General features: G+C 40.1%; 1 long non-coding RNA gene across 1 annotated transcript; it reads left to right on the forward strand.

Moving 5' to 3' along the window:
- The first annotated feature begins 5,713 nt into the window (after positions 1-5,713).
- LOC139590673 (uncharacterized) lies at positions 5,714-9,739 on the forward strand. The gene is made up of 3 exons (XR_011679392.1): positions 5,714-5,848; positions 7,071-7,213; positions 9,653-9,739. It is a non-coding gene; the product is annotated as an uncharacterized lncRNA (long non-coding RNA).
- Positions 9,740-12,557: the final 2,818 nt, after the last annotated feature.

Here is a 12,557-nt window from a genome sequence, read left to right on the forward strand (position 1 = left end):
TCTCCCTTGCACCTACTTTCTTTGAAATAACTTTTGTCATGCTTTCAGCAAGACAATAGCTCTTAACAGGGGCCTTGGTATCAAAGATGTAAAGATTCAAAGATGGACTTGCACACAGAAATCCTTCAGTTATATTTTACTTCAAAACTTTTATCTGTTTGGGCTAAAAATGAGAAAGTTATTTCTCTCAATGACATACCATTGTATTTCACAAAGATGTTCCCAATGCTGTTTGCATATTGCATCAAATGTGGTATAAATAATGAGCTGTCCACTTGATTATTTGCAGGCCTTCTGCAAATAATCTGCAAACAAACACAATCATTAAAAAGTAACATAATAAGAATAAATTTTAAAAATATATACATCTTTTAGAAAACTGTTTGGGAAAGATTCTTCATAAATTTCTAAATGAAGGTATACTGCATTGCTTTTATACTGTAATTTCAAAATCGAATGCCATTTAGTGTGGGATCAAATCCCTCACAGAGGCTGTCATATGAGACCAAAACTCATAGTTGGACTTGGTGATCTTAAAGGTCTTTTCCAAAGTAAATGCTCCCATGATTCTATTATTATTATTACAGCAGACTCATAATTCCAAGTTTGTTTACCAAGGTCTGATTTTTAAAAATATGTTGATTGACATAAGGATAGTACCATCCTGTGATTTCTGACTGGGTATGGTATTCTCTCATACATTATCTGCATTTCTTATTTATATTTGGTCCTTTTTATGTCATTCTTGCACTGTAAAGGGATGTTAGAATGAGTGTTAGTGTGCTTTATACTCCATTTATATTCCTAAAGTGGTGTAAAATGAAAAATGAAGAACATAAGCAAGGTTATTTTATGTAACTTTGTATGTGCTTAAAGTTGTGGGCTTCTCAGTGAGATTGTACAGAGTATCTCAGATTCCAGGAAATATTACATCTTCCCAAGTGAATGGCAATAATTGAAGTACCTATCTTCCATCTCTCACTTTAGAGGCTTTCTTCACTCCCTCTGTTACACAATCGTTATGGATGTGACATCCAGTTATTACATGAAAAAGTAGAGATTTCCAGGAGATAAAATCTCAATTAATACAAGGACCCTTTGAGCCTACATTGCTGGGAAGTCTAGCTAAAAATTCTTCTGAGGGAGAATCTGAAGCCAAGACAAATGTTCAACAGATTGCATTTCAGTGTTTTCCAGGGATAGCCTGAGTCTTCATACTCTTACATGAATGACTTCAAATTAATTTCTACTTTCTTTTCTATTTACTTTTCAATAGCATGAATTTAGTTTACATTATTTTAAACAAGATTTAGACATCTGTTATCAAATTGTTATATAAAAACAGGAGGTTCAAACATATTACTGTCTTTAACAGTCCTGCTGATTGTATAGTAGGAATGCTGATAGAGACTTACTATTCTTCTGCTTTGAAGAACAGACCTGGAAAGGACCCAGAAATAAAAGTAGACCAAGCATGTCAGTGTCATATCAGGCTGACCAGAGCATCTCAGGACAATTGAGAAACCTTGGAATATAACACTAGAAATGTATTTCAAGTATTGAGAGAGATATACAAACAAATTAATTTGTAGGTTTCACACAAAAGAAGTCATAGTAACATAAAACTATTTTGGCTTTAGACATGATTGTAACAGTAATATAATTTGTGTCTGCTGATTTGAATTCTATTTCACCCAGTGTAAATCCAACACTGGCAGGATTACATGGGCACCAGTGAAGGTAAATGTGGAATTCTTAAAAGTATGAAACTTAGAGCCATGTCTCACTGAAGTTACATACAACACATTTCTGAAGACCTGAGGGCTTGACTGGGACAAAAAGATTCAGATGAGCTAATTTATATCAGTGAAAAGTAGCTGAAACTAAGATGCTTTCAAATATCTGAGCTAATTATTCTCTTGCTAACTGTGGATGTCTCTGTGTTGTGCTCCACAGCAGACAAATACCCCTGCACATTTTTCAATATCTCATCCATAGCCAGTGGAATCAGAGGTGTCAGAGAAGATTTTCTTTTGGCAGCCTAATCTTGAATGTTGATGATATGTATAAAAACAATAATCTAGTTACATGTCAGCTGTTGGAAGCTTTGTTGGAAGATTTGCAACTACACAAAACATCTTTTTACTTACAATTTATATTTCATTCAAAAACCATTTCTGCCCAATAAACAAGAAATACCATAATGCCATTTTGTAGTCACTTTTCAGAGCACAACAGTTAATCTAACTCTACAGTTACACTCTTACCATATATTAGAAAATATATGTGATCTTCAGTTACCTGCAATACAGGGCTAGGGTTATCTGAAAGTTGGCATTTTTATGCCTTTTAAAGCTGTCATGCTGTAAACTGCATGCAATCCAGTAAAAAATCTGTTTTCTTTCCTTTAAATACAGTTGATCACTATTTCAGGAATATTTACCACATCAGATCTATCCTTTTGCAGGATCCTTGTAGGCAAAGTTCCCTGCAACCATGTCTAAGAGGGTCTCTGCCTCTCAGAATAGGGTACACAGGTTCATCTTTCCTGCTGGTGAGGTAAAAGACTTACTCCACTGTTTTATGACTGATTTTACTTATCTCCAGCTATGCAAATGCCACATTTTTGCATGTTTTGCAAAACCTGTTAACACCCCTTCCTGAATCAATCAACAGCAAACCTGAATATTTCACCTCTGTGAAATAGTCTCTGTTATTATCATAAAAATCACATGGGCAACAGTAGGCTGGCAATCTATGTTTGATGTTTCTCCTCCCTGCAGCAGATAATATATGTGCATAATTGCTCAAGTGCCATCTGCTTGCAACTTAAGATGTGTTGCTCATTGATAATGAAAGCACTGATTTGGTCCCCACACATAAAATGGAAGTCTGTTTAACACAACTATGCATGATTTTGTAGGACCCTGATAAAAAAAAAGAGCAATGCCTTGTCAAAACCTTTTAAGAAATGTGTATTTAATAATAGTTTTTCTAAATACACTGAAAAATATGGCTGAAAGAGACCTGGTTGTTTTGGAATTGAAAAGTTTAATTGTTGCTATGAGCATGAAGTGGCAGCATGAAGCTCTCAGCCCATTTAATCACACTATAGGGCTTCCCTAGCACAGAGGAAAGGAGAGGAAAGAGTGAGATTAAAAGGTGGTTGGGGCTCAGGTCAGAGTGCACTGCAGTAAATGGCAAAACTCTCTTTGACACCTGTGTGTATGCCACTGCCCTTGTCTGCTCAAAATGTGGGGTGGTGTCGGAGCAATTGGGGAAAAAACCCAGAAGAAGTGACAACTGAGCAAAAATATTATTCAAATGCACGAAAGACTTGCAGATATGAGAAAAACCCCATAATAATCCTTTTTTTCGTGTCCATTGATAGTGCAAAAAGTAATGGGATTAAACTGTGGCAAGTGAGATTTACTTTAAAGCAGGGGAAACTTTAATGAACAGGGAGTGAGTGGCAGGGATCTCTTGCCTGAAGCAGTTGTCAGGTGCCCATTAACAGGGAGCTCTAGAAGAGGGTGAACACATACCTGCCAAGATAAGCTTAGCCCATTCTGCCATGGGGCAGGGAGATGAAAGAGTGACCTCTGAGATCCTTCCAACCCCTGCTGTGGTCCTCTGTGTTCTGCATGGAGACTCCTCATCTCTCAGCCTTTGTAGCAACACTTGTGCATAACTTGTCATTTCAAGGAGCAATGCCCTTAACAGTTCTTCCCTTTGAGATGAGAAAAAGGTGAAGCATTATGTATTTGAGTTTTTTAAATTTGCTTGTCTATCCGATATTAGTTTTAAACACATATTATTGCCATTTCAAATGTATGCAAAAGTAATAAGGGAGGTGACTAGCAGCTTATTATTAATTTCCTGCTTTTATTTTTGGGAAATTAACATTCCGGCAAGAATTTTAATTGGACTTTTGTTAATTCTCACAGCAATGCTTTGGTTTTTCCTTTTGGGACTGGAGAGAAAAGCCAGCAGCTGGTGTTTGAGGATGCTAGGGACCTACACCATATTATGTCTAATATCTCTACTGTAAATAAACAAAATGAATAATTAAGTGAATAATGAGGTGTCCCAAATGAAGACTTCTCTGACGGTATCTGTGGTATGTTTGTACTCCTGTCATTTGTTCTCTGTTGGGCATCTTGGGCAGCACATTGCCCATATGGATATTCACAATTCATTTTTTTCAATCAGAACCCAGAAATAATATTAACAAAGGTTGTCAGATATGCAGAGATGCTTTTGCTCTTCAGAGCTCTATCTGTCTGTATGGAAGGGGCAAAAATAAGAATAGGAGAATTTGTGTCATGGCCCCAAGGACACTGACAGGCCTGACTGCCCCTGCCTGGCTTCCCCCAGGGCCACCCCCACCAGCTTATGGCTCAGGGCCCCTTTTCAGCCCCCCAGGGCCATCAGTCCCTGCCCAGCAATGCCACAGCAGGGCTAGTCCCCAGCTGCTCACAGCCCTGCCCAGCCATGGGCCCTGACAAGCATGGCACACCTCTAGACTCGTGTCCCAGCTGGTGCCCAGCCTGAGCCCAGCCTTATCCCCAGGGGCGTGCCCCATGCCCAGGGCTAGTGCAGCCCCTGGTGCCACCAGCCTGCCCTGACATCCTGGGGCTGCCCCAGTGTCCCCAGCCTGCCCTGCCATCCTGGGGCTGCCCCAGTGTCCCCAGCCTGCCCTGCCATCCTGGGGCTGTCCCCAGAGCCCCCAGCCTGCCCTGCCATCCTGGGGCTGTCCCAGTGTCCCCAGCCTGCCCTGCCATCCTGGGGCTGTCCCAGTGTCCCCAGCCTGCCCTGCCATCCTGGGGCTGTCCCAGTGTCCCCAGCCTGCCCTGCCATCCTGGGGCTGTCCCAGTGTCCCCAGCCTGCCCTGCCATCCTGGGGCTGTCCCAGTGTCCCCAGCCTGCCCTGCCATCCTGGGGCTGTCCCCAGAGCCCCCAGCCTGCCCTGCCATCCTGGGGCTGTCCCAGTGTCCCCAGCCTGCCCTGCTGCAGTGAGCTCCCATGGCCCATTAGGAGCTACCTGGGCCTGATGCTCCACAGCTTCTGAGGTGGTTTAAGCTCAAGCAAAATGCAGACTAGCCACATTAGAGGTGCTGTATAGTCTGTCCTGATTTAAAAAAAAAAAAAAATCTGTGAATTGGGATATTTTTCTGTTCTTGCTGCAGGGACAGACCTGGGACTTTGTTCACCTCCTGGATGAAGATGGTGTCCCCCACTGGCTCCCCCAGTCCTGCCTGGCCACCTAAGACAGTACCAGGCCTCCTCTGTGTTGAAAGAGGCAAGTCTCCATCTATAGGGGGATATGAGAAAGTGAAAACAGTATAGAAAGTAATTTTACCCCATTAAGGAGTTGCAGCTGAGCCAATTATTAGAGATTAGGAGCAGGCCTGATTTTAACAGGCCACACCTGTAGCCAATAAGAAGCGTGTTATAAAAGAGTGGATTGGTTCATTAAGGGAATGGGAGTTAGTTGGCTGCTGCAAGGATGAGTCAGTGCTTAGAGGAGATGCCTACAAGAAACATCAAGGAAGTATGAAGCTCTAGCAGTATGGAACCCTTGCAATGTAATGCCTATAGAACCCTTGTACTATAATTACATCATCCATCTTTGTATTTTCAGAATGCTCCATTCTCTCATCACCTCCTCCCAAAACTCCAAGGCCTGGCAGTTTGTTGAACTTGGATGTAATACTAGATGGAACTAAGAGACCACAGTCTTGTGAGGTGCGGTGGAGGGAGCTGGCATGGTTCAGCCTGGAGAAAAGAAGGCTCAGGGGAGACCTTACTTCTTACTAGCTACACCTATCTGAAAGGAGTTTATCCAGGTGGGTGTTGGTCTCTTCTCCCAGGTAAGAAACAACAGGACAAGAGGAAATGGCCTCAGCTTGTGCCAGGGGAGGTTAGATTGGATATTAGGAAAGCTTTCTTTATGGAGAGGGTGGTCAGGCATTGAAACAGGCTGTCCAGGGAAGTGGTGGAGTCACCATCCCTGGAAGTGTTCAAAGGGCATGTGCTTTAGTGGTGAAGATGGTCCTCTGAGGTCAGTGTTGGACTCAGGGATCTTAGAGATCTTTTCCAGCCTTAATGATGCTGTGATTCATGAGTCCATGCTTGTTGGATGCAGGTGGTACCTGCCATACATAACAATTTTGCAGTGGATGGAGATGTTCAAATCACTGGTACATCAGTGGCACGAAGGACAACTCTTCTCATGGTCCATGCAGCAGCTGAGGACAGAGCAAAGGGTAGGAGCTGTTGGCTTCAGACACAGACCTGCTTCAGCCATTGCTGAACAATTGCTTCTGTTGTCTGTTCATTGCATTTTTAAAGTATAGATCAGAAATAATCTGGTTTGTTGATTTCCTTTGCTTTTACAAAAAAATGGTGACAACATGAATGACAACTTGATACCTCTGTGAATGTGTGGTATCAGGCAAAATGAAGGCATATTTGGGTTTTTCCCCCTTGAATATTTTTTTAACATTCCTGTGATTAGCACTGAGCAAGCTGAGTCCTGAATTTCTGCTGCTGTGCTGAGGCAACAGGAGGCACATCCCTCAGCCAAATTTCTAGTGAACTATCTGAATACAACAATGGGCAAGAGCCACCAGATCCCACAGGGGAACACCACCACCTCCTGACCATCCTTTAGACAAATTGCTGGGGAAGCCTGACACTGAGACAGCTGGATTCTGTGGAATTAGTATTATCTCAACTTCAGCTTTCCACCTTGAATGTAGCTGTGTGTAAATAGAATGCAAAGTGATTTTCTTTTTTTTGCATATGTGATATTATAATTATAAGTTAGCATTTTCTCCACACTTGCTATTCTGAACTGTAAAGGAAAGCTAAATGGATTGTCAAGGAGACATAGTGGAAATTAATGATGGGGATAGAACTCAGAAGGGCTCTGGACATCTGGGCTCAGTGCTCTGCTGAACACCAGTAATTGGTTAAAACTTGTTAGGACATTCACCTTAGGTGATATTAAGCTTTCCCTGACAACTCTGCTGGCTGCTAGCTATGCTTTTGTGCCTTCATTTCCAGCCCAGGGCCAGACATGTTCTCTTCCATCTCCTTGGGAAGAAGGCTGGGTGGAATTGGCAGATGACTGCTGCAACTGTATCGCCTCTGTGCTCTGTCCCTTGTAGCCTGTGCTCACTGCCAGTGGTCAAGGGACCTGGTCACAGGTATGTAGTCCCTCAGCTTCCTATCATCTGCTTAGGGAGGAAACTTTAACACCTGTGCTGGAAAACATGTAAAATTGTAAGAAATATTTCCCCTGTCAGTGATGGAAAACTGCAAAAATCTCACTCTGAACCACAAATGTAGAAAAACAAGTTAAAAGGCACCAGTGCTCTGCCACAACATCACTAAGATTTGATGAAATGACAGTTCTTAAAAAAACCAAAAAGGATTTTTATGTCTGTCTTCAAACACAATCTTGAATAACAACTCGTATTCCCAATATCATGGCATGAAACCCTAGACATTGCAACTCCACAAAGTATAGCTTGTCCAATGTTAAACCACTAGCAAGGACAAACTATTTTTAGAGTTGTCATATATTATTGCACCTGAGCTTTATTGGTCTTCAGATTAAAAGAGGTTTTTCTTCAGACAAGTTCACTTGAGTTTTATACTCATTTACTAAGCCTTATGTTACTATTCAATTTATTTTAAAGTAGATTCTTTGGGGAAAATTAGAAAGCTAATTTGAATTGATTCTTTGGAGATTCAGGCTTAAATGAAGTGCCATAAAATTGGCAGTCAGAGTGAAAAAATAGAATTGAATTCTATACTTGTACTACTCAATGGACCATGGGCACCTTGCTCTTTGCTGCTGCTTCTGAGGGTTTTGATGCTGTATATTTTAGACAATTTAGACATACCTAAGCATGACACTTCACTGAAATTTGTGTCACTAAGGAACCACAGAGTATTCCTTGTTCAAATGGTTTTTATCAGATAAATTTATGGCTGGCAGGTTCATAAAATTTGTCATTCTCTCCAGGTTTTCAAAACTAATTTTGTAAATTTCTAGTGGCATTAATATTGGGTAAGTAATGGTACTTTAGCATTTAGTTGTGGACTTGTCAGAGTGATGTTCCTCACCAATTACCTCTCTTTTTTCCATTTCTAAGTGCACCAACTCACATTTGGATAAGAATGTTTTGAGTCCAGAAGTTTTAATGCCCAATTTAAAACAGGTGACAGGTCTGAGGTTTAGGTAGCAGATGTGTGTTTTGAGTTTTTTTCAAAAATAACATAACTTTTTAGATTTTACTATCCCATATTACAGGGCATCTAAATTTGTTAACATTTTCAGACAATTTAGGCCACCATGGTAATTTATGAAATGAGCAAACATTTTTACAGGTTTTTGGTCAACAGGTCAAGCCTGTAGACAGAAACATTTTAGACATCTAGAGACATTTTTCTTTAGAAAATGAGGCCATCTGCTTAACAAAATTTATGCTTTTCTCTGTTTGGTGCATTTACAGCTTGGGAAATTCACAGAAATAATGGCTGAGGAGATGGTTGTTCAATTTCCTGTCACATAAATTACTGAGTAGATATTCATTACTCCATCCCAGTGCTGTGCTTCCAACCTAATCAGAAGAAGTGAGGATTTAAAAAGACATGCTGGAGAAAACTCCAGTACATGCTATTATTTGCTCTGCACATATGGTTCCATATTAAAAGTGACTGTTATTTGTATGAGGAAATATTTAAACTGGAAATAATATATATTGCTTTTTTCTTATTAACTTTATGTGAAAACAATTTTACTGCAAGAAGCCTTCATTCTCAGGATTATTTTCTGATGTGCCACACTTTCCAAACAATATTAGTGAGGAGCAGACATGCTTATTTGCTTTAGTTCCCATTGTAAGTGGACACCTGAAGTCAGACACCAAAGTTGATATTTAAATGTGAAAACTAAAATCCCCCAGTCTTTCACACATGCTAAGTTTTGCTACAACCCTCAGCAATCTCTGTGGGAGCTGTGGCTGCTCAAGATTTTGAAAATTTGGCAGTTTTAAGTGAGGTGCTTTGTGGAGGAGAGAGGTGTCTGTCTGCCTTGATCCAGCTCAAATGCTCCTTGGAACCAGCTGGAAATGAGGGGGGAGTGATGCTTCCCTTGTTTGCTGCACTGCTGAGCTCCTCTGTGCCCCTGGCTTTCTGAAAGCAGAGCTTGCTGTTCAGAAATGTTTAGGCACATGCTAGTCAGAAACTTTCTTCTACCCCTTTTTGCTTAAGACGTTAAGCAGAATTTGCCAACATGCTGGCAGCCACAAGCATGTCAAGTTGTTTGGCTCTGGGAAGTGGCATGTAGTGCATTTACTCATTGGTAGGGCAGAATTTTGACAGAGCTGATCTCTGGATCCCTGGAAATCCTTTAGCATCTGTCATGCTTACACATAGGATAACATTTGCTAAAAGCCAGAGACCTGTCCTCAGTGTATCTCAATGACTAAGAATCTGAAATTTCCCTCTCTTGAAAATGGAATTGTTTCTGAATGCTGCCATGCAATAATATAACAACATGAAGGATAAAGAAAAAATAAGAAAAGTAAACTTCATCCAGTTGTCTCTGCTTTGTATCTCTGTTCTTACTCCACCAGAAGCCTGAGTCTTTCCTCTCTGTGCAGAGCAGCACTTTGGGAACAAGCACTTACCTGTGATGCAACCCTGAGCCAGGCATGTCTCTCCTTCCAAGTGAGTGTGTGAAAAGACGTTGGCGCCATCCAGTCCTTAGATCTGTCTTATTTCTGTATTATAATATTAAAATAAGCCAGGATAACCTGTTTCCATAGATAAACATAGCTTTCTGACCCCAAATGATGCACAAGGTTTGGGAACCTGCCTCCTTCCTGCTCCCATCTCCCTGCAGGGTACATCCTTCCCTCAAGCCTGGCTTTTCCACCCTGTGGCTTTCAGTGGGCTGAGTAGATCTGTGAAACTCTTGCCATTCCTTGAAGAATCCTGCTGCTCCCTGGGTCCCCAGGTCTGCTCCCTCCTGCCAGCCTCCTGGTGTACCCCAAGGCCTTCCCCATGGTCCCAAGCAGAGGAGGCTCCCAGCAAGCTCTTCTACCAACTTGGATAAGGACAGCAGTGATCTGTTAAGAATCCTGGTTTGATCCTGTTGAGTAAACTACAAGTTTTGTGTTTTACCCACTGATCTCATTGGGGATGTTTTTTCTTGGAGAAGGAAATTGGCTGGCAGTTTTGGTTGTTACTGATGATGTTTTGGTTGTTAATAATGATGTAAACTGTTCATTACATGATATGTGTTAATTTGCTGAAGGTTGGGAAAGGCCTTTTAAGAACCCCAGCAGATTTTGGGAGGTTATTATATCACATGGTGAAAGGATGGATCCATACCTGGTTCTATGTAGCAAGTGGATTCCAGGTAAATTCTAGAGAAAGTATGCAAAGAAAATGAAGGACAATTCTTACTTTTTAAAGAAAGAAAGCTACCTGAGAACAGGAAATCATTGCAAACCGTTTAAATAATTTAAGCTTTTTTTTTCTAATTAGACTTTGATAATTGCAGTTAATTATCTCTTTTTCAAAACTGTGTCTGAGTCCCTTTGCTGATCTGAGTGCTGTCCCTCAGACAGGGGGTCCTGTGTCTCATTTGTATTAAGATAAAAACTCATCATTTTCTCTAGTTTATATAGAGTTTAGTTACAAGTTTAGTTATAATGATTATCTTCTAATTATAGTTTTAAATAAACCCAATTTTACTTAGGTATTTATTAGATCTTGTCACCAGAAATAGTAACATAGTAAAACCAGATTTGATTATTAGCTAGACCTTTGACAATATAACTCAAACAATAGATAAGTTTTCTCTAAGTTAAGCAACAGAAAATGCAATTTCCATTCTTTTAGCCAGCACAATAATTTTCATTTGAAAACCTTTTGGAAATGTTCTTTTACAAGATTCTGACTTTTTTTATTCTCATATCCTTTTAGGGACACTGTGAAAGAAGTAAAGGAGGAAATTCAAGTGCAGGAGGTGAAAAAAGGATGAAATTCAGGAGAGGGTTTTCTTTTTAGAAAGATGAAATTGGTAAAAATCTAACAAATCTTTTTATGGGAAGCTGAGTAAGTAGATATTGTTTATTTCATAAGTACCTATAAAATAATAGTATAAATGAAAATATTTACCATCATTATAAGCTGCCCATAGGCAGTCTAACTGTAATTACCTTACTCCATGTCTAATGCTGAAGTGTTACACCATGGAGATAAGTGCTTTAGAAGTGCCAATAGACAGACTTTTGATATTAAATCACATAGTATTACCCTACAGTAATCAAAGTGAGAAATAGTACAATGGCAAGGGAATTACCTTTATCATAGCAGAGCTGAGGGCAAAGCAGAGCATGTGCTGCACAGTCTGTGTGTCCTTCCTGCCTGTGCTGTCCATGAGCAAAGCACAGAGCCTGGCTGGGGTGCTGCTGGCACCCAGGGTGCTGCCCGGGTGCTGTCCAGCCGCTGCAGTGCCCCACACCTCTGTGGGTGCATCAGTAGCTCCCATCCTGTGCAGACAGGGAACTTTTGCTCTCTAATGCTTTCCAGGTATAATTTTAATGGAACATCAATATCCAGTTCCAGCCACAGTTGCCTTTGCTCTGCTTTAATTATGTGATGATCATGGTAACTCCATTTATTTCATAATTTTTTCAAGCTATCAGAAATGTAGAATCTAAAAGATATGTCCAAAGAACCAGAAAAATGTACAACACCAGGCATCTTTATAAAGCTGTATTTGTGAAACAACTACAGAAAATTATCTATTACAACATTTGCAAAACAAGACTTAAACCAAATAAATTAATACTGAGAGACTTTACAAGCCTCACAGTAAATGTTGTTTTTCAATACACATAGGAAACATGAAAGCATTGTCATGCCTAGTTACAAATTCCCTTTTCCTCATCACATAACAAGACCTCTGACTGAAGCTGTCCCCCAGAATAGTCTGACATTATCTTTGGTTGTTGTTCACATTAAATCCAGTACATAATTTTTTGACTTTTAAAATTAGGTTGACATTTTATTATTAGTGTCAGTAAGCAGAAAATATTATCAATAGAGTTTACCTTAACAGTTATTTACATTGTCCCACATGATAATGAAGACATTTTTAAATATCTATGCGTAAGTGTATTCCAAGAAACAGAACATTTGTAGTTCCAGAACTCTGTCCCCTTTCTTAATGAAAGATGTAGATGGACTGATCTCCAAATAAGCCAAGTCACTTCAATAGTTTTACAGTGAAGGTAGATTACAGTCTGATAAATCCTCTAAAAGGCTGAGGAGATGCAAGACCACTCACTGGACTGAGGTAAGTGCTCCAAGGAATGCAAAACTCAAAAAAACTTACATGTTTCTGTGACAAATGCTACATACTTTGCATTTGCTAAATTAATAATAATAACATAATTATTAGATTGATTTGATTAGATATATGACTATTTTTTAAACACCATTTTTAATATGCTTCATTCACAAAAC

Source organism: Agelaius tricolor, unplaced genomic scaffold (assembly GCF_023055355.1).
Source record: "Agelaius tricolor isolate 1412-34295 unplaced genomic scaffold, bAgeTri1.0.p SCAF_5, whole genome shotgun sequence".
Taxonomy (NCBI): domain Eukaryota; kingdom Metazoa; phylum Chordata; class Aves; order Passeriformes; family Icteridae; genus Agelaius; species Agelaius tricolor.